Source organism: Mercenaria mercenaria, chromosome 15, assembly GCF_021730395.1.
Source record: "Mercenaria mercenaria strain notata chromosome 15, MADL_Memer_1, whole genome shotgun sequence".
Taxonomy (NCBI): domain Eukaryota; kingdom Metazoa; phylum Mollusca; class Bivalvia; order Venerida; family Veneridae; genus Mercenaria; species Mercenaria mercenaria.
The window spans coordinates 13,187,323-13,208,583 of NC_069375.1; the positions used below are offsets into that span (position 1 = coordinate 13,187,323).

A 21,261-nucleotide genomic window follows, 5' to 3' on the forward strand; every position below is an offset into this window, starting at 1 on the left:
GGGAAGTTGGCAGTTACTTGCGGAGAACAGGTTTGTACTGGTACAGAATCCAAGAACACTGGTTAGATTAACATGATTGAAATACTGTTGAAAAACGGCGTTTAACCCAACACAAACAAACAAACGATAAGGCAAAGGAACGCATTCAATGATAAATAAATTCAGTAATAAAATGTTCCAATTCACATTTTTTCTTGTAATAATGATACTGTCGTGATCAATACATCAGTAATGATTTTTTTGATTTCTTAAACTTGCCATACAGATGTTGCCATACATCTGTGTAGATAAATGAATTTTAATAGTAACATAAACTTATTCTATTCTTTTAATGCATTTAACATAAACTATGCCTTATAAACTAAATACAAATGTAAATATTGCAGTCATGCAAGGATTTTGTTTCTAACGAATAGACAGCTCGTGTGTAATGAGACAAAATCGTATCTTATTATCCCACCCTGATCGTTCTGTAATGGTTTGCAATTATCAATCTTTCAAATGTACATTGTTGATGGCCGGCTGAAAGTTAATAAAGTACTGCATAAATCAAGATACCATCAAAGAAATAAAATTAAATAACTTCCATTGTATATTTTCGAATTTAAACCATTTTTTCTTAAGATAAATACAGCTGATAACAGGTTACATTCATATTGTTGTCAAAAACGAGAAGCAATCTTATGTTTAATGATTTTGCTTGACTTGAGTTATTGGACATAAAAATAAAGGAGTCCTTTCCTTTATCTAGATTTATGGAGAAATATCATAGGCATTTTAACTTTGCAAACGATGTGATAATACAGTCTAATCTGCCTTAACGGTCACCTTGAATCGGCGGTCACCTTAATACGCCCCCGACGAAATTCCCTCTATTTTGTACTTTGATTCGGCGGTCACCTGCTCTCCGCGGCCAGCGGCCTGAGTAGAACCACCGACCTTCCGTAAGCAAGTGGGATGGCTGTCTCACATGAAGAATTCAACGCCCCGATTGAGGCTTGAACCCACATCGATGAGGGGCAAGTGATTTGAAGTCAGCGACCTTACCCACTCAGCCACGGAGGCCCCTTACGTCTACCTAAAGTAAAATTTTAGCAATCATGACTCTTTCGATGCATGTGACGAATAACATACTCTCGATTGAATAAAGGAGATTGGTTCGTAGGTGCGTAAATATTTACTAGAATCTAGTATACAATTTTTCAATACAAGTGTACGTATTTCCAGAAACAAATGCCTAAACTACTCTGAAGGTAGTTCTGCAGATTAAGATTAATTTTAACCCTTACCCCGCTAAATTTCTATAAGGAACTTGTCCATCTTTTACTTTGGAGACACGACTATCGTGCGAATAAGAAAAATAATCTGCACCACCATCGTGATGCATTCTCAATTTGGTGTTTATTAGACTGTGATATTCAACCGCTGATTATGTTACGTTGATTTACACAGGTTTCAGAAATATCATCTGACCTTATAATCCTCGCTGTGCTATAGAGTACAAGCATGCTCTTAAGTGTTTCTACCACTGAATCGTCACGTCATCGAAAGTTTTTACTACTGAATCGTCAAGTAGTCGAAATATTTGCCTAAGAAATGAATGACATTTATAAAGTAGCCATGAATGTTCGGTCATCGGAACGTACTTTTTACACAATTACAGATTTATTTTATGATAGAAGTGAATTATTTTTGATTCTTATAATTCCAAGAAAACACGTTTCCACACCGAGTTTTCCATTATTCAAGAACGATTTTGTTCGCCGTATCAAAATAATTCAAAATCAACGTTTCATTACGATCAAATTTAATAGTCAGACAGGAAATGACCTGAGAAAATTAATGTTCACACTTACATGTTTCGTTCAGAAATAAAAAAGGTATCTCCGTTTTTCAATAGAACTGCTATCGGTTTCGGCATTGATGCACGCATGAATACAAAGAAAATACAAAGATGTTTCATTGATGTGTGAACGTCAAGGATAAACCAATAAAATTGCTTGCATTAATAGATATTAGAATAATATAAAAATGAAAATTACACGAACCGTAATTCAAATCTTGTGGCAGTTTGAAAATGAACGTTTTCATGTTGCGTTCTGAGTGCAACGTCTTGTAATAATGCATGTATCTGCTGTGACAACAAGACGCATACGATAACAAGTGCAGTCGAGCGTTATGGTAGAGTAAATGTTAGAATAGACAATCTGTCACTGTAAGGGAAACGCATCTGGTCCTACATGATCAAATTATGATCGAAATACGAAGGATGTCATACTATTTAAAGGTGGGCCGGTGGTCTAGTAGTAACACGCTTGCCTGTCAATCCAGAGGTCCGGGGTTCGAATCCCGGTTCAGGCACTGGAAATTTCTGAGGTACTCTTGAATGTCTCCCACCTAACTAGAGGCCTGTACTGGTTCTTTCGAGGAAAGACGGCTTCGCGTGTATCGGTGCTATACACCGGGCACGTTAAAGAACCAGACTGTCTATTCGCAAAGAGCTAGGCTAAGTTAGCCGGACACGTCTGTATCTAAAAAGATCTCTCTGTCTATTCTGGGGGCTTTGTCTCACTCTGTCCTTCTGGTCAGATCGCTCTGTGTCTGTACTAGTAGAGGATGAATTTCGCGCCGTGAGTGGCTGCGTTTGCTATATGTAAAGCGCCTTTGAACGTGTTTATCATGAAAAGGGCGCTATATAAATCTTGTCTTATATTAAATAAGTCAATATGTGTGAAAGTATGACGGCCGATTTCTACCATTTCGTTTACATATGTTGGTGCGTTTGAAGAGTGCCAATACGTCAGAAGTAGAGCGCCAAAACTACCTGATTGTGTCATACCGACGCGTTCATATGTCGTTCTGCAATGTGGTGTGTTGTCGCCCTTTAACCGCACAAACACGCTAGAACGACAAGGTAACGCACCAATGACAAATTAACTTTGTAGCTCTGGCGGGTTGATTCGTAAAATAAGCGCAAACACGCGCGAGTGACACATTGACAGTGATATATAAAACAGTGAAAGTACATCATCGCTGATGAAAGCAGTGAGATACTGCCGAAATATACGGTCAAAAAATAGTATTTCTTCTGTGTTCATGGATTATTACTCTAAAAAAGTGAAAGTAACTGTTATTTAACTGATTACGATTAATCAATTTTGGACGCAGTGAAGTTTATCAACTTTAATTGAGGATGGATTGTTTAGGGTACCTTAGTTAACATATGATTTAACAATATTGTTAAATGTCTGAAAATATTTTGTTCAACATTTTACACAGTAACAAAATAATTTTGCCAGATATTTCTTATACCATACTACCGCCCCAGGTGACCGTAAGAATAATGTAAAAGTTTAATTAGATTTTACAAAAGAAAGCTATAATTCATGGGATTTCTAGTCACGGATTTGATGGATCAAACATTATAGATATTACGTGGAAAACAAATAATTCTTCTTTTTAGTGCAGTGTTTATTTATCTAATGACATCGTCGGCACGCAAACTTTATAAAAGTTTACAAACATAACAAGCATAGGGTATTCAACATTTGTGACTTGTCAAAAAAACAAAAACAAAAAAATTGTCTTGAAGACTTTTTAGCTCGACTATTCATAGAATAATAGAGCTATTGGACTCGCCCGTGCGTCGGCGTCGGCGTCGGCGTCCGCGTCCGCGTCCCGATTTGGTTGTTTTTGTATGTACTAAGCTGGTATCTCAATAACCACTTGTGGGAATGGATTGAAACTTCAAACACTTATTCACTGTGATAAAATGACTTACATTGCACAGGTTCCGTAATTCAAGTATTTTTTTTACAAAATTATGTCCCTTTTTCCACTTAGAAATGTTTGGTTAATGTTTTGTATGTAAGCTGGTATCTCAGTAACCACTTGTGGGAATGGATTGATACTTCACACACTCGTTCACTCTCATAATCTGACATGCAATGTTTAGACCCCATAACTCTACTTTGCATATATTCAAAATTATGTCCCTTTTTCGACTTAGCATTTTTTGGTTAAGCTTTTGTATGTAAGCTGGTATCTCAATATCCACTAATAGGAATGGATTGAAACTTCACATACTTGTTCACTGTCATGATATAACATGCAATGTAAAGATTCAATAACTCTGCTTTACAGTTTTACAAAATTATGCCCCTTTTTCAACTTAGCAGTTTTTGATTAAATTCTTATATGTAAGCTGGTATCTTAGTACCAACTAATGGGAATGGATTGAAACTTCACACACTTGTCTAATGTCATGAGCTGATATGCACTGTGCCTTTCCAACAGTATTTAATTATAAAAATACAAACTAGTTTCGCCTATCTAAATATTTCTAGAGTTCGTACCAATTACAAATTTTCTCAGAGGAAAAGTACACTACGATCTGAAAAATTTCTGTTGTTATCTGTATTTTACCCGACTGAGCTGTTTTGCCATTATACTTACTGTACTGTGAAAGCGAAACAAATACTGATATGTACTTGTTATGTAATTTACAAGCAATATGACTTGTTATATGCATTTGCGCGGGAAACACGTTGTTATTGGGGATTAATACAATGGTTCTGTTTAGAAAAATGTAAATGAAAACTTTTCTGCATTATGAAAAGGAAAAAAAATAAGCATAAAGGTATATACATGTTCATGTCTAAGATATTGTCATCCTAGTCTATCGTTTCATTTTTTTACTACTTGTATTCGTGAAATCACATAAAGAGTTCGGTAATATCATAATTTCTAAATCGCTCTTGCACTATAATTTTACTTGAAATTCATAGAAAATATATGTTAGTATATATAAATACGTTTACGATAGATGTTAGTATAAACAACATCTCTTTTCGAAAAACATTACAAGTATTCAAATGATAAGTAAGCATTTTTAACAGTATGTGTATACAAATGAAATTTTATGCTGAAAAAAAGGATCAAGATAAATGTTTACCTGAGAAAACGTTCCTGCTTAGTCCGACAAACTGGAGAAGACGTTAACACGTCAGACAAAGAGTCCCTTTAACTCTTATCCTTGCTTTAAAGATGTAACAAATCTTAAAATTTAAATGTACGCATATCAAGCCGGAAACAAATGTTGAGATTTACGACAAAGAATTAGTATGCAACGCCGAATGTGTTTGTGGTGAGGAATGACAAAAAAAATATATCCGGCAAAAAGTTAAGGATGTTACAAATTAGTTCATGAGTCAAAATCAATTTAACAGAAAACGAATGTTTTAAGTGTACATACTAAATGTATGTTACGTTGATCCTGACTAATGAAATTATTTTGAATGGAAAATGTTTACTGTAATAAGCTTAGCTTTTAGAATTATATAGAGTTTTTGAACGAAATATTGTATTCGAGTAGTTTGGAACCAAGTGTCGCTGTTTAACATGTACATTTGAACTTAAAAGAACAGGTGCCCTTAAGAGAGCACAATCAAGTAAGACATCTTGAACTTGGGTGGTGGAGAGGTGGGGATGGGTGCTGTGGTTACAACTTCACATGATGAATGATATTCATGAAAGGTTTGAAAAAGCATTTCTAAAAAAAGGCGGGGGACGGGGGATGGTGGGAGTGGGGAGGGGATGGGGGTGGGGGAACCGGATGAGGGTACAAAACTTCACATGTTGGTAATAAATATTGATGAAAAATAAAAAATGGAAAGAAATGTTGTTGGGGGAGGGATACATGATCGGGGTGGTGGGGATGACTGTGTGGAGGTGCGAGGTGGGGGAGGGTACAACTTTGCACGTTGATAAATATTCATGGAAGGTTTGAAAAAATAAATAAATAAAAAAAGGCATGGCATTTTTTTGTTTTGATGGTTGAATGGAGGTGGGAGAGGGGAGGGTGTTTGAACAGGGCGGTAATACATGTTCATGGAAAACAATGAAGGAAGTTTAATGAAATTCTACCAATTTCTTAGTCTCCCATGTACAAATATGTGGATTTTTGGGTCAAAAACTAGGTCACTAGGTCAAATCAAAGAAAAACCTTGTGTATCGATAGAGGCAGTATTTTTCAATTGATTTTCATGAATTATAATCAGAATGATTGCCTTGATAAAATCTAGGCCAGTTACGAATATGGGTCATCTGGGGTCAAAAACTAGGTCACTAGATCAAAACAAAGAAAAACCTTGTGTATGCAAAAGGGGCTACATTTTACACAGGATCTTCATGAATTTGATCAGAATGTGTGTCTGGATGAAATCTAGTTTGAATTTGAATATGGATTATCTAAGATCAAAAACTAGGTCACCCGCTGAAATTAAAGAAAACCCTTGTGTACGCAATAGGGGCTGCATTTTACACTAGATACATATAAAATTTAGTCAGAATGATTCCCATAATGAAGTCTAGGTCATGTTAGAATATAGGTCATCTGTGATTAAAAACTAGGTCACTGGGTTAAATCAAAGAAAAACATTGTGTATGCAATAGAGACTGTATTTTTCAATTGATCTTTATTAAATTTGGTCAGAATGATAGCCTTGATGAAGGCCAAGTTCGAAAATGGGTCATCTGGGATCAAAATTTAGGCGCTAGAACAAATCAAAGAGTAACGTTTTGTATGCAAAAGAGGCTGTATTTTTCAATTGAGGTTCATGACATTTAGTCAGAATGATTGCCTTGATCAAATCTAGGTCAAGTCTGAATGTAGGTTACCTTGACTTAAAAACTAGGTCACTAGGTCAGATTGAAGAAAATACTTGTTTACACTTCAAGAGACCACATTTTTGGTCCAATCTTAATGAAACTTGGTCAATATATTTGTTTCCATGAAATCACTATGTATGTCAAACATGTTTACACTGTTATTGTGTGTTTCTCAGGTGACCAATCTAAATCTAGGGCCATCTTGGCCCTCTTGTATACCTTGCGTGGTAGACGCAAATGACTGTTTGTTTTCGTATTTCCCTCGTCGATAATAATTGTCAAATCAATATAAAAGCGCTGTTCCCATTTGGATGCAGCTAGGTAAAATGGGAGTATTTTACTCTTTAAACAACGTATCCATTATATTCACCTCATTGTACCTTTTCGTGACACGTTACAAAGAAGGCGATACTGTGCCTTCTTCTGAACATGATTACTATGCGCCCTTTGACACAGTCAGAGCTATGTAATATCAATGAATTTTTAAGGCGAAGTGACATTAAGATAAAGAAAAATTCACCCATTCAACTCTTTCAAGTGACACTGTAACCTGTCAGGATTACTCCGCTTCGCCGCTTTTGTGACGTATGACTCGATTTCAAAAAAGGTGAAGTGCAAACAAAACAGTAGTACTTTCGGTAAGAGAAACACTTTCTGACCTAACAACATATCAGCCCAGTACATAAAAATAGACTGGTATGAGATCTAAAGGCATATCAATTTTCAAGAAGATACTGCTACGAGGGTTGATACAGAAGTAATGAATATGTGCCCACTGCGCATTTATTCATCGTTATGTTATTATAGCAATTATTTCTAGCTGTATGCTAACTAACTGCAGCTTTCTAAATTTAAATTTTATTTCCCAGGGCTGTTTCGTTTTAATTACATAAAACTTCAGAATTCACCCGTGATGATAGTTCACTGTCCGTAAAAGTTATAATTCATTCATTAACAAAACAACAACGGGAACAGCAACAGCAACAACAACAAAAAAAAAAGACACTTTCACTGGTTGTAGGTGCAGATGTGAATTTCAGGTCTCGAGGGTAACTGTTTAGGCGGTTACAAGGCTCCGGTCGAGTGGCCGCGTAAAAAGTTACCCGAGAGCCGGATATTCCCTTCTGCACCTACAGCCAGTGATAGAATATTTTTCTTGCATACCATTTTCAACAAAGAAGAGTAAAAAATAAATTGAAACAAATGATTTTCTTATAGCACTTCTTCTTATAGTAGCGTATTAACAAAGTGCGGGAACTTTACGTCCGTAAACAGGAAGTACGTCATGACGTTACACAGATGAAAACAACGTACGAGTTCCGGTTTTGTTTTATCATCTGCAATGAAACGTTGTGTTATTTCCTTAACCCTTTCGCTGCCAACAGAAAATTCAAAAGATGCCAAAGTTACGTCGATGACGTCGAAAACCGTTAGAGAATCCTGACGTTAGTCATTGCGTTCCGATTAATTGATGCGTTAATAGAGTTTGTTTTGCATGTGGTAGAATAAAGTTTTTTTTATATTTTAAATGAAACTTTCATAAAATTGATCATAAGCAGATAGTTGCATATGCTTTAGCAGTAAATAGATGTAGAAAAAGTACATAGTTCATAGGCAATTCTAGTTTACTGGATTTTCAATGTCAATCTCCCATAAACTTTATGAAAAATAACATATAATTTTCTTTCCTCTGTTGTTAAATATTTTAGTTACAAATCAAAATCACGTAAAGTATAATGATGCTATAAAAGAGGAAAAAATGAACTTGTGCGAAAATAAACTATTTCTTAGAAATGAAAAGCATAATCCGTTGGAAGACATTGTCTGCTAGACAATAAACGGTATTAAATTAGAATTATTTCGCTGCCAAATAAACTATAGAATTTAAAAGGAAACGTTCAGGCTAACAGGGTCAATGCTTAGATCTGTTATGTAAACTTTTAGAAACTGCCATGTTTTTACGAATCAAAAGCAAATCAGTTGTGGCTGCGTAATGATTTACAGAGACATATTGCCACCTAAGAATGCACTACTACTTCCCAAAACTTTTATCCAAAATATGTCTGTTTTCAGCAAAATAATTGCCCTTTGAATGTATGTATGTATGTATGTATGTATGTATAAGTTTTTCATATTGATTAAGTACCACCTTAAGTATTTATCAAGATCATTTACTAGTGCGTTCTAGATCAATATATCATTTTAGCGGCGCTCATACAAGTAAATTCTACACGCCAATATATGCGTTCGTTTTTCTTATGCCTTTAAGGCATAAAATATATGTAAAACAATAGATGTGACACTCAAGATACAACAACTGCTCATACTATTGCCAACAATCTATTAAAGATGATTTACTTAGCTATATGTATCAAACACGTACCTGTGTAAAACTGCAAGAAAACATTTTATCTTTAATGGGATTTAACGCTATTTCTCAAGTACACTTAAGTTAAAGTATAATCTCTGATAAATACACCTCTGAGGAGCGGAAACCTCGCTATAAAGACATTATTTTCTTTCTCATTTAATTCATAGTAAATTAACCTAGTTTATACTAATTTATTTTGGGTCGATTGTGAAACAAGTTCTACAACTTATACTAATCACTATCGACAAATCATTCCTGATAGATTCCACCGCCATGAGGGTATGAGAGAAGAGAAGCCATTTTCCGTTTTAATGCTGAGCGTCAAGCAAGGGAGCTACTGGTACCAGTATTCACGTCTTTAGTATGACGCGGCCGTTGATCGAATATCTTCGCGCACTCGAAGCGGACGCTCTACTACTAGGCTATCGAGGCGGTTAAATTAACTTCTCAAGAGCAACAACCTCTGTACAACAAATAAATTTCCGTCTCACTTTAGAAGTTGCATTGAGCATACGGTGCAATAAAAAATATTTTTCAACTGCATTTTATATACATACGGTGTTAAGTTAACATTAACAGTGTTGCTGGATCCTTACTAGAATCCTAACAGTATTAACATACATGTATAGCAGCTACTGTATATGTAATTCTTATATTCTCTGCAAGTGACTGAAGGAAGTTTCAATCAGAGGTGGACGACGAGTGAGATTAGACGTGGTACATAAATCACCATGTAGAGAATGATTTTAAGTATTTTGTTTTTTCCTGTTGAGCTAAGTAGATGATAGAGATGGTTTGTAATAAGGACACATATTTTCCATTCATCTGATATAACTTCACCTCAACCAGAATGTCAAGCTACAACTTCCTGATTTTAAGTAATTTGTTTTTTCCTGCTAAGCTAATAGATTACAAGTAGATGCAAGAGATGAACTGTAACAATGAAACGTATCTTCTTTTTTTTCAGTTCATTTAAAACAGCTATGGCATTCTTTCTTTTCATTTTGTTACATGTTCTCTTACATAAGTGTGAAAGGAAAGAAGAATCTTGTACGCCTTTAAATAAGTAAGACAGGGATTATGTGGCGTTAACATAAAATGCATGGAATTGAAATAACTGAGAGTCGTTGAGCAAAGAATGTTTCTTATCACAGTTCCGCATACCTGCAGAAATTAATCCCTCCAAACTGGCAAGTTCATATGTAGCATGTAAAAGTTATTTTAGAACGAAAAGCTGCTGTGTATACGCCACTATATTGTCTATTTCTGTAAACCGCAAATCTCTATTTACTCGGTAATCAGGCTCCAGTTGAATACCCTTTTTTCCCCAAAGTCGTTTAGATATAAAAATGAGACACATTTATTTGTTTGAAAAGGCCATTGCATCATCTAACAGATATTGTTTGAAATACGATAAACATGACTGTAGAAGCTATGTATTTTCTTAAACAAAGACCTTTTTTAAAATTTGGAATATCAACCCAATTATCTCCAATTAAATATTCACTGAGAAAAAATTGTATAATTAAAATCCAGCAAATCCATCAAATTAACTTAAACACTCAAATAACATATCAACTTTTGAATGTTTTTATAAGGTTTGTTATAACGGCAACTTTATCAAGGATGTTGTATTCGACTCTAGTTAATTTTGCCAGGCCCCGATCACATGAGTAAAGCACCGAGTTTAATCCTGCCTTGTTAAATTCACAAGAGCCGAATACAGCTGTTATTTTTGCTGCTTAATAAATCAAAGCACTGAGAGGACTGATGTGGGCAGCGGTTGATAGCTTCTGGTAATGGGCATGAACAGTTAGCTTAAGTTTGGTAATTCTAGTTAAACTACTTTTGATTAATAAGCATTTTCAACCTTCCTTTTACCAAATCAAGGGGTAAAACTCTGCTTTTACTCTGTCAAAGGGGATAAAATAATATATGAGCAAAGCTTATGTGAAAATTTTGTGAGGTTTGGATAATTTTGCTCAGAATCTTTTTTGATTATAAGCATTTGTAATAAATCAATGGGAAACACCCTGCTTTTACTGAAACAAGGGGAATAACAAGGGGAATAACAGTAAATGTGAGCAAACGTCATGGACTAATGATAATTATGTGATGTTTGGAGATTCTAGTTATAACAAGAGCTTGTAGAACACTTGCATGAATTAACTGACAAGAAACAGAAATTGTTTGGTCACTGCCTACTGGACATTTAACGTATTGACCTTAAATCAATAATCATTGGTCATTTACCAGCCTTAAATGACCTCCGTATCAAATGTGATCTTAGACCAAAGCATAATCTAGTTTTCTGGCAAAAACGTTGTGATATTGACCTTTGACTACTAAACTCAAAATCAATAGGGGTCATTTAGCTGGTCATGACAAATCTCCCGATCTCATGATCCTAGACCCAAGTGTTCTACAGTTATCATCTGGAAACTGATTTGTCTACAGACCGACCAACATCCATCATCAAACATTAATATTTACAATATACCCCTCCTCATTCGAATAAGGGCAATTAAATTTCAAATTAGAAGATGCCCATGTCTCCCTAGTCCCCCAATGCATAGTCGTAATAGGCAAGAAGTCAATAGAGGATAGGAGCGAAAGGCAAAAAGACACTAATGTTTGGCTCCAATAGAGATCATCTACTTAGCATGTCCAATCACCCTATGAAGTTACAAAATTCTGGGTTAAATGGTTAAACCGTTTTCCATGTTCAGGCCCCTGTGACATTGATCTTTGATCGAGTGAGTCCAAAATCAACAGGGATCATCTACTCTGCATGTCCAATCATCCTATGAAGTTTCAAAATTCTGGGTCAAGTGGTCCTCAAGTTATCGATCCAGAAGGAGGTTTTCCATCTTCATGCCTCTGTGACCTTTCCCTTAAGTCAAGTGACCCCACAACATTAAGGGTCATCGACTTGGTAATTCCTATCATCGTGTTTGAAGGTTCTGGATCAAATGATTCTAAAGTTATTGGTTGGAAAATGTTTTCAAAGTTCTGGTTCCTGTGACTCAAGTGATTCAAAAATCAATAGGGGTCATCTACTCTACATGTCCAATCATCCTATGAAGTTTCAACATTCTGGATCAACTGGTTCTCAAGTTATTGATCAGAAACGGGTTTCCATGTTCAGGCCCCTGTGACATTGATAGTTGATTTTTTTTTTCAAATGAGATCTCATCTTAGTAAAAGCAGGCCATGAATATATTATACATAAATTATATAGATAAATGCACTTCAGAATAGTTCTTAAACTAAAAGCAACCATAAAAGAATATTTACAATGAAATTAAATGTTTCATTCAATTTTAAAACAACCGAAACAACTACTACTATCTCCAATATCAGCACACATCATGATCTTCGGGTTGCATTCAGTCATTTTTCAGCTGTACATAGATTAATATGATATGCCTCATAATCATGACAATATGCATGTTTTAGTGATGTTATATTTTCTGGTCCTTTGGGATCATGGAGTTCATTCAACATATGTGTAATAGAGTTCTGCTTAAGCCGGTGCTAGGGGGCGTAAGAGGTGTTGCACATTTCATTACCTCTCATGAACAGTCTCAATCAAACCGAGGCTATTATTCTTCTTGGTTGCATTCTATGTTTCCAAAGGATCTTTTTTACGAATTTTATTGTTCAAATTCAAATACTGAAAATTTAAATTTTTCTAACTTAGTTTGAATGATCTCAAATGATTTCATTGCAGTCTTCCGAATCCCGCTGTTGTATAATTATCCGAGAAGAAATCGTATCTTTCTCTATGAAAAATAAATAGTATAACACCTCTTCTGCTGATTTAATGCAATATATCTAGATCTTTCCATAAACCCATTTCTATGCTAAAATCGAAGTTTCTATAAAACGTTGTACTATATGAAGATTTCTTCGGTCGGACGTATTACATTCAAACGACTGAAATCTATTTATTATTTAGCGTTTTTTGTGTAACGTCATCTCAAACATGACGTCACCGTATGCTTGTAACGTTGTTATGGTTTAATACACATAGGAACAAAATTATGTTTCTGTGTTGAGAAAAAAATGTTCAGCTCATTCTATGAACGATGTAAATGTTCTGTACAGATCGGCACAAATCGGCACTTGGCACTCAACGTAGTAAAAACAATCGGCCCCTAAATCGGCCCTTGGCACAGAAATGGTTAAAAAAACGTTTTTTGAATCGCGAAATACGTTATAAGGAACAAAGAGGAACTATCAAGGTATTTAATTTTTATTCCGTTTTACGAAAAACATTATTATTACAACATACATCTTCTGTACGTATGTAGTTCGTTATACGTCATTTACAGCACGAGAGTCTTCTTACATCCCGGGGTGTAAGATGGAGTTTTCCAGCACCGATGGAATCACCAGAAATCCCCGTCTGGTATGCAAGAATTATTTATTTTGGGTTTTAAGGCGCACCAACACAGTATAGGTTATATGGCGCCAAACAGGACTACAAATTTTGGTTCCACATCTCATTTACATCGAAATAAAGACATGAGGTATGGAATCAACATTTGCATACCTGCTGGAATCACAAAGTTACTGCAAAACCAAGTGTTAAGACCCCATTAGTCGCCTCTTACAATCATGTAAGGGTAAGGCAGCGGTTCCGATTCTTTTCATACAGAGATCGTCCCAGAACCACATGGATTTTTAAACAATTAAAGGGCCATAACTCTGAAGCTACTAAAGAACTCCTGCCAAAATTGTGTGCGCACTACCACATTATGGTGATCTAAATTTAAGTTCTAGGTCAAATGTCACAAGTTATGAAGGAAGTAGAGATTGCCATATTTATAGTACCTTACATAGTTAACACTATAAACTTCTAAGGGTCATAACTCTGGTGTTACTCGGGCAATCTGACTGAAACTTGATAGGTCGCTTTTTCCTATAGTGGTGAACATGTATAAAAAGTTAAAAGTTTTATTTAAGTATTCCAGACCACATCCAAGATATGGCTGTGAACGAAGTAACGGATGGAAGGACGGACGGACGGACGGATGGGTAACGCCAAAACTATATCCCTCCGCCTTCGGCGGGGGATAAAAAATTAATATGTATTTCGTATATTCAGTCAGCTTCAAAAGTTTCTTTAACATGTCTCCGATGTGATCCACGACTTTTACGAAGATCTCGTGACATATTGGTAGAGTGGACACGAAATATTCTGTCCTAAAAAAACAAAATATCTGTGTGAACTTTTGTGGATTCTATTCTAATTTTGCATATATTATTGTTTGTGAAGGATACTTTAATAAAACTTTAAAACAATAACTTGAAATGTCAAAGTTTACGGATATAAGCTCAAAAAGTAGTGAAAACGATAAGCGGGTTATTTCAAACAAAGAAAATGGCGGGCTTGAGAACAAAGGATGGAATGTTGTACAAAACAAACGTAAAAGGAGATCTACAGGTGGAACTTATGAGCAGTTAAGTAATATAGTAACTAAAGAGCAATTCAAAAAATTGAACACAGATGATAAATTGACCGCTTTGTTTGATATGATGACTTTAAATTGTGAACTGACCAAGAGAGTAGAAAATGTTGAAGATAAGATGGCAAGTCTACAACAAGCAAATGAGTCCACAAAACTACAGCTTAAAATATTACATTAGCGAAGTCGAAGGAATAACCTTATATTTAGAGGGCTCCCTGAAATTTACAAAAATAAAGACTGTGAGGTTATTCTGTCACAATTTTTAGAAGAGTACCTTGACATTGATACAACCAAAATACAACCCCCGCCCCCCCCCCCCCCCCCCCCCGCCACAACCACGAAAATCAGTAGGCATGTGTGTTTTTATTAAATCTGATATTTTTCACTGCGTAGAAGTGTTGAGCGGTCAAACGGAATATGCACTTTGAATAAATCTGAAAAATCTTAAAAGTAAAACAGATGTTTTACTTGGCATAGTGTACATACCGCCATTGCGTTCAAGATTTTACAATGCAGATGATTTTGAAACTTTTGAAAATGAAGTAGCTGCCTGCTGTAGTTTATATGAATATGTATATGTTTTGGGGGACTTTAATGCACAAATAGGAGGCCTCCGTGGCCGAGTGGTTAAGGTCGCTGACTTTAAATCACTTGCCCCTCATCGATGTGGGTTCGAGCCTCACTCGGGGCGTTGAATTCTTCATGTGAGGAAGCCGTCCAGCTGGCTTACGGAAGGTCGGTGGTTCTACCCAGGTGCCCGCTCGTGATGAAATAATGCACGGAGGGGCACCTGGGGTCTTCCTCCACCATTAAAAGCTGGAAAGTCGCCATACCTATTTGTGTCGGTGCGACGTTAAATCCAACCAAAAAAACAATTAATGCACAAACGTCGAATTTAATTGATTTTACGGAAAAAGATGATTTCTTAGCAGATTACTTTGACATAGATTTAGAAACCTCAAGCTTTTTTGACCAAAAATCGTAGAACGTTTAAATATTCCCGTTAAAAGAGTATCTCAAGATAAAAAGAAAAATAATCATGGGTTTAAATTAACTGACATGGTAAAAAGTCTAAATCTTATCATAGTAAATGGCAGAGCACATAAAGATAAATTAGGAAAAATTACCTTTAGAAATATATCTGTCTTGGATTACTTGATATGCACTTTGCAAGGTTATCAGCTTATAACACACTTTGAAATACTAGAAGTTATAATATTTTTTCAGATGGACACTGTATTATTGATTTTGAGCTGAATGTAAATAAATTGAGAATGTACCATGAGAATGTAACATTTTCAGATAAACCTAAATGGCAACAAAATAAACATGAAGAATTCCAATGTAATATTGAAAGCAGGGAAATAAACTCACTGATTGAAATATTAGATAGTCCAAATATCAGTCAGAGTAAAATGAATGATATTGCTACTACTTTATCCAATATCTATATAAACAGTGCTGATAAAACTTTTACAGTTAAAAGAACATACACAAATATCCCAAATGGCAAACATAAACCATGGTATGGCCCAGATTGTAAAAAAGCTAAAAAAAGAAAGCTTATAACAAAGCTAAAAAGAAGTTTAATAGATACCCATCTGGATATAACAGATTGGCTTATAAAACCAGTAGTAAAAACTATAAAGTTACCATGAACAAATATATATAAACAAATACAACAAAGACAAATGAAAATAAACTTAGAACTATGCAAAGAAAACAACTAAAAGATTATTGGAAAATAATAAATAAAATTAACCATAACAAAAAAGAAAAGCTACCAAGCTTAGAAACAATACATGACTTGTTTAAAGATATCAATAACAATCCAAACCATGATCAAGATGACATAGATGATCTTGATGATATAGATCTGACAGACAATGTCCAAATATTAAATCCTCCGATAACTATAGGCGAGGCCAATGTTCGCTCAAAAATAATAAATCTAATGGCATAGACAATATATTGAATGAATACATTAAATATTCCAAGGAAAAAATGGTACCCCTTTATTTCAAACTGTTTAACAAAATCTTTGATACTGGTATTATACCTTCAAAGTGGTCAGAAGGTGTTATCATACCTATATATAAAAAACAAAGGTTACCCCTTAAAGCCTGAAAAATAACGCCCTATAACATTACTCAGTTGTGTAAACAAACTGTTTACCTCAATTTTAAATGAAAGGTTAGGAAAATTTCTTGAATACAATCAGATACTGTCTGAAAACCAGTCATCACATTTGGGTCTAGAAATGATACATGTTATTCTTTCACAATAAACAGAACACCTATAGAGATAGTAACGTCCTACAAATATCTTGGAGTAATGTTCTCTAAAAGTGGCAGTTTTTTGAATGCCATAAAACACCTGGTCCAACAAGCAAAAAAGGCCATGAACCTTCTTTACAGAAGAAATAATAATATATCCCTACCGATTGACCTAATTTTCAAATTATTTGATCATACAGTTAGCCCAATTTTACTTTTTTCATCAGAAGTTTGGGGTTATGTCAATAATACTATCATTGAGAAAGTTCATACTGAATTCATAAGGAAAGTCTCAATCTTAAGACGGTCAACTCCATTATATATGTTGTATGCTGAATTTATCCACTCAATATCCTAATTAAATGTAGGATGATAAACTACTGAAATAATTTGATTACAGGAAAACAAACAAAACTGGCATATCAAATGTATAAATACACGCTTAATTTACCAAACTTTGAGTCAAAGTGGATTAATTACATAAAAAGTATACTTAATGAAATTGGTAGGGTTGATTTATGGCAAAGTCAAGAAAATAGCAAAATTGGCACTAATCCCTTCAGAATTCTACAAAAAAGATTAAACTATTCAATTTTTAAGAGTTCTATCTCACTAGAAGGTTATCTATTAAATCTAAACAAAACTGAAAGGAATTCTCTGTTGAAATTTAGAACCAGTAACCATTTTTTTCCCCTGTGAAACTGGGAGATGGATACAAAGACAGAATAATAACAGGAACTGCTCTCTCTGTACAACACTAGACGTTGGTGATGAATATCACTATTTACTTAAATGCTCATACTTTGATGAACCGAGAAAATTGTACATAAAACCATATTATTACAGAAGACAAAATATTCTCAAATTTAAGGAGCTCTTGTCAACAGAGTCAAATAAGAAATTGCTTTCCATCTCGAAATTTATTAAAATGTTAATCGAAACTGTTAAAACTTGAAAACCTACCATTATTCTTACTTATTAAACTTTGCTGCTGACAAACCTTGGTATAATCTATTTACAATAACATTTCTCATGTGCATGCAAGCCATTGTATGTTTACAAGTAAACAATTTTACTGACCAAGTGAAAAATGCTGTACTGTATATGTATATATGTTTGTATGTGTAGAAATCTATATGCATGTTTGTTCTATATGTGTATGTGCGAAGTTAATGTCATCTGTTTTCCCTTCTTTTTTTAAGTGCAATGTTTACGGAAAAGTATATATAAGCCTTATATTTCTAATATATGTGTATATTCTGTAGGCCCTACATATCCTCAGGTCAACCCAACATTTTTTACGGTAAACACAATACAACGGTAAATCTAGATCTAGCTAACAATAAACAGTTTACAAATTAATGTCATATCAAGTACATTTAGTCACAGCTGTGTAAGCTACGCAAATGCACATGTATGAGCAGTAGTTACAAAATTATTTATCCCAAACTTGATAATCTACATTTATATAAAGGCTCACCTTGAAAACATAATTCCGAAATTAGCACAATTCAATCAGTGAAGATAATCCGATAAGAATACAAATATCACAGGTCACCCACATTTTGCACACATTGTAACTGACACAGTTTTATTTCTAGACAGATGCGTACCAAACGGACCAATCAGATATTAGCAATGTTTTAAGGTCAACTGTCGATACACATTCATTTATAGTCTTTTTCAAAAAATGTAAAATCAATATTTAGGCTACAACGAGAAGTAGTAATGTCCCCACCAAGATACCCCTTTTTCTTTCTTTTTTATTTCTTCTCATTCTTTTTTTTTCTGTAATGAAAAGTGTTTTTTTTTTTGTCTTCGTTTTGTTCATAATATTTTGTCTCGTGTTCTGATTTGTAAAGTTGGAATTGCTTTAAATACTCATGTACCTTTATGTATGGTGTGAGTTTAATTAAGTGCTTGTTCTGTTCTGTTCTGTTCCGTAATGCTGAAATAATGAATAAATTACCATAATAACGCTGCTGCATATAGTAATACTATTATCAACTCTGCACATCTCTATCGAAACATTAACATTGAAATAAGCTGAAAAGTGTGAATTTCCTTATTTTTCTACTGCTTTTAATGTTAAATACCTTTAGAGGGACATGCACTTCAAAAATGAATAAAATGTGCATAACAAGACTCGATATTTTATCTATCTACCTAAAGCTGAAATATTAGAGTACAGTCACTAGTTTATTGATCACAGTTTATTTTATCATGTTGTACAGTTTTAGTTATACCTTGTTTCCAGAGATGTCTGTTTATGCATTTGTTTATTTTATGCAAAATAACTAAAATAACTAATGTAGAAAAGTTTATTTACCATCAGAATAACAAAAAATTATTTCAGAAAACCAAGAGAGCTTTTAAGACCAGGTCAAAACTGTCTGATATATATTTTCTAAATAATTGATGTAATAAAACAAGGTTACTGAAATGGTAACGTAACATGTGTAAAGTACCTTACCTTCTGATTTGTACTTTATGTAGGGGTTTCAAATATATTTCCGAACAATAAAGCTCACATAAGAACACACTGGGATACTTTTAGACCAGATCAAAACTGTCTGGTACGTTGAAATGATTTAAAAGTTAGAAAATATTTTCTAATAAAATTTTGTCATTTTGTAACATTCTAATAAATATTCATGAATATGCAAATTAGTTAATTAAAATAAAAAAATACTGTTAAATAAAAGCGTTTTGGTACCACCAATGCCAGATGACTCTCCTGGTGTTATTTCAAATTTATTTAAGTATTAACTCCAAATTCATAAGTTCATAATATCTTATATGATAAAATGTTTATTGAAAATTTGTAGAAAAAGATTTTTATTCATTGCATATTAAAAACGTCATCTTTATATTCTTAAACTGAAACTTTGGCACAATAACTTATAATTATGTTCGAAAGTTTGGTCTTTTCGACGCGACGGGACAATCAAAGTAAGCATTTATGAGCTTAAAATGTACCGTCTACCCCAGATTTAATAATTTCTGTTTTATCTAGTCTAAGTAATCTTTATAAAATACTTAGACATTTAGCTTCCCGGTCAAGATAACATTTTCCTTTGCAATGAATCACATAGATAAATCTCTTGTTACCTTCCCTCACTCATAATATATATAGACTATAATTGGCGGGGTGGGGGACGGTATTTTTGTTGTACTTCCAGTTATTTGTTATTTTTTGTATTAATAATGGATACGTACTGATTTCCAGAGCGTTATGGGTATACATTTCAGGAATTGGTAAAAATGTTGACACTCAATGCAATATGCTCATAAGCGGTACTTTTTAATAATTTTACCTGTCTTTTCTTTAATTACTGTATGTATTAAAAGATGTCAGCTGACTTGACAAAGGACGACAACTAGAAGTTTTATATTTTTCTTTGTGGACTTATGTTAGTAGTATAAGAAAGGATGGTTCTGGAACAGTTTCACCTAATTTAACATTCAGTCCTCGGCCCGAACCAACTAATGCCGGACAATTTAAAATCCACAGGTTTTAAACCAACTAAGAAGTTTTAAATACATATGATATAGATGAGTTTACAAAATAAAATATATTGTTTGAAAGAAAGAAGATTTACTGATAATATAAACCCCCATTATGTTATAACAAAAAATGGGAGAAAAATGATAAAAGCTACCTGTTCGTCTTGTGGGAAAATGAAAGCAAAATTGTTAAAAGTACTATCAAAGCAGGTAATTTAGATATTCATAAAGCAATTTTCCCTTTTATTACCTAAAAAAGGTTTAAACACTTCCAGGATATAACTATTGTGGCCCCAGGAAATCCTTTAGATAACGGACCTCCTGTCAACGAACTGGATGCAGTATGTATGGACCATGACTTTTGCTATGACAGTGGTGTAAAAAAGAGTACATGTGATAAGCAAATGCTTTCCAATTTAAATAACACTAAATCAAAAACATTTGGAGAAAAGATTGCAAAACATTAGTTGTAAAACCAGCTATCAAAACGAAATACAAACTTGGGTTGGGACAAAAACGAAAGTCAAAAACGGGAAAAGGGGTAGAGTATACCCCCGGAATCACATGGAGTGATGAATTAGCAGAAAAATTTAAACACAAACCAATTAAAAGGAAATTTAGCAAACGAAGAGTGATAGTTAATGATATTGATGATACTTGGTCAGCTGATTTAGTTGACATGCAAGCTTTTTCAAAATATAATAAAGCAGTAAAGTACTTGTTAACCGTTATTGATATATTTAGTAAATATGCTTGGGTTATTCCATTAAAGAATAAAACTGGAGAATCTGTTACTGAAGCATTTGAAAAAATAATTTCTGAAGATAGAATTCAGGGACGAAAGTCCCCGAAGACTGCAAGGATTCCAACAAATTTATGGGTAGACGAAGGAAAAGAATTTTATAATAAAAAGTTTGAATCATTTTTGAATAAAGATAAGATTAATATGTATCATACATTT

General features: G+C 34.1%; 1 protein-coding gene across 4 annotated transcripts in view; it reads right to left on the reverse strand.

Moving 5' to 3' along the window:
* The window catches only part of LOC128546244 (cytosolic phospholipase A2-like), a 65,482-nt gene extending 47,057 nt beyond the window's left edge, over positions 1 to 18,425 (reverse strand). For 2 of the 4 annotated variants that reach the window (XM_053524585.1, XM_053524582.1), the window contains exons 1-2: positions 18,274 to 18,425; positions 17,291 to 17,360 (exon numbers count right to left, since the gene is read on the reverse strand). The gene's annotated coding sequence lies outside the window, so the exon portion shown is untranslated. Of the gene's footprint in view, positions 1 to 4,954; positions 5,104 to 17,290; positions 17,361 to 18,273 lie in introns of those variants that run through there. The other 2 variants (XM_053524583.1, XM_053524584.1) reach the window with 2 other exon arrangements.
* Positions 18,426 to 21,261: the final 2,836 nt, after the last annotated feature.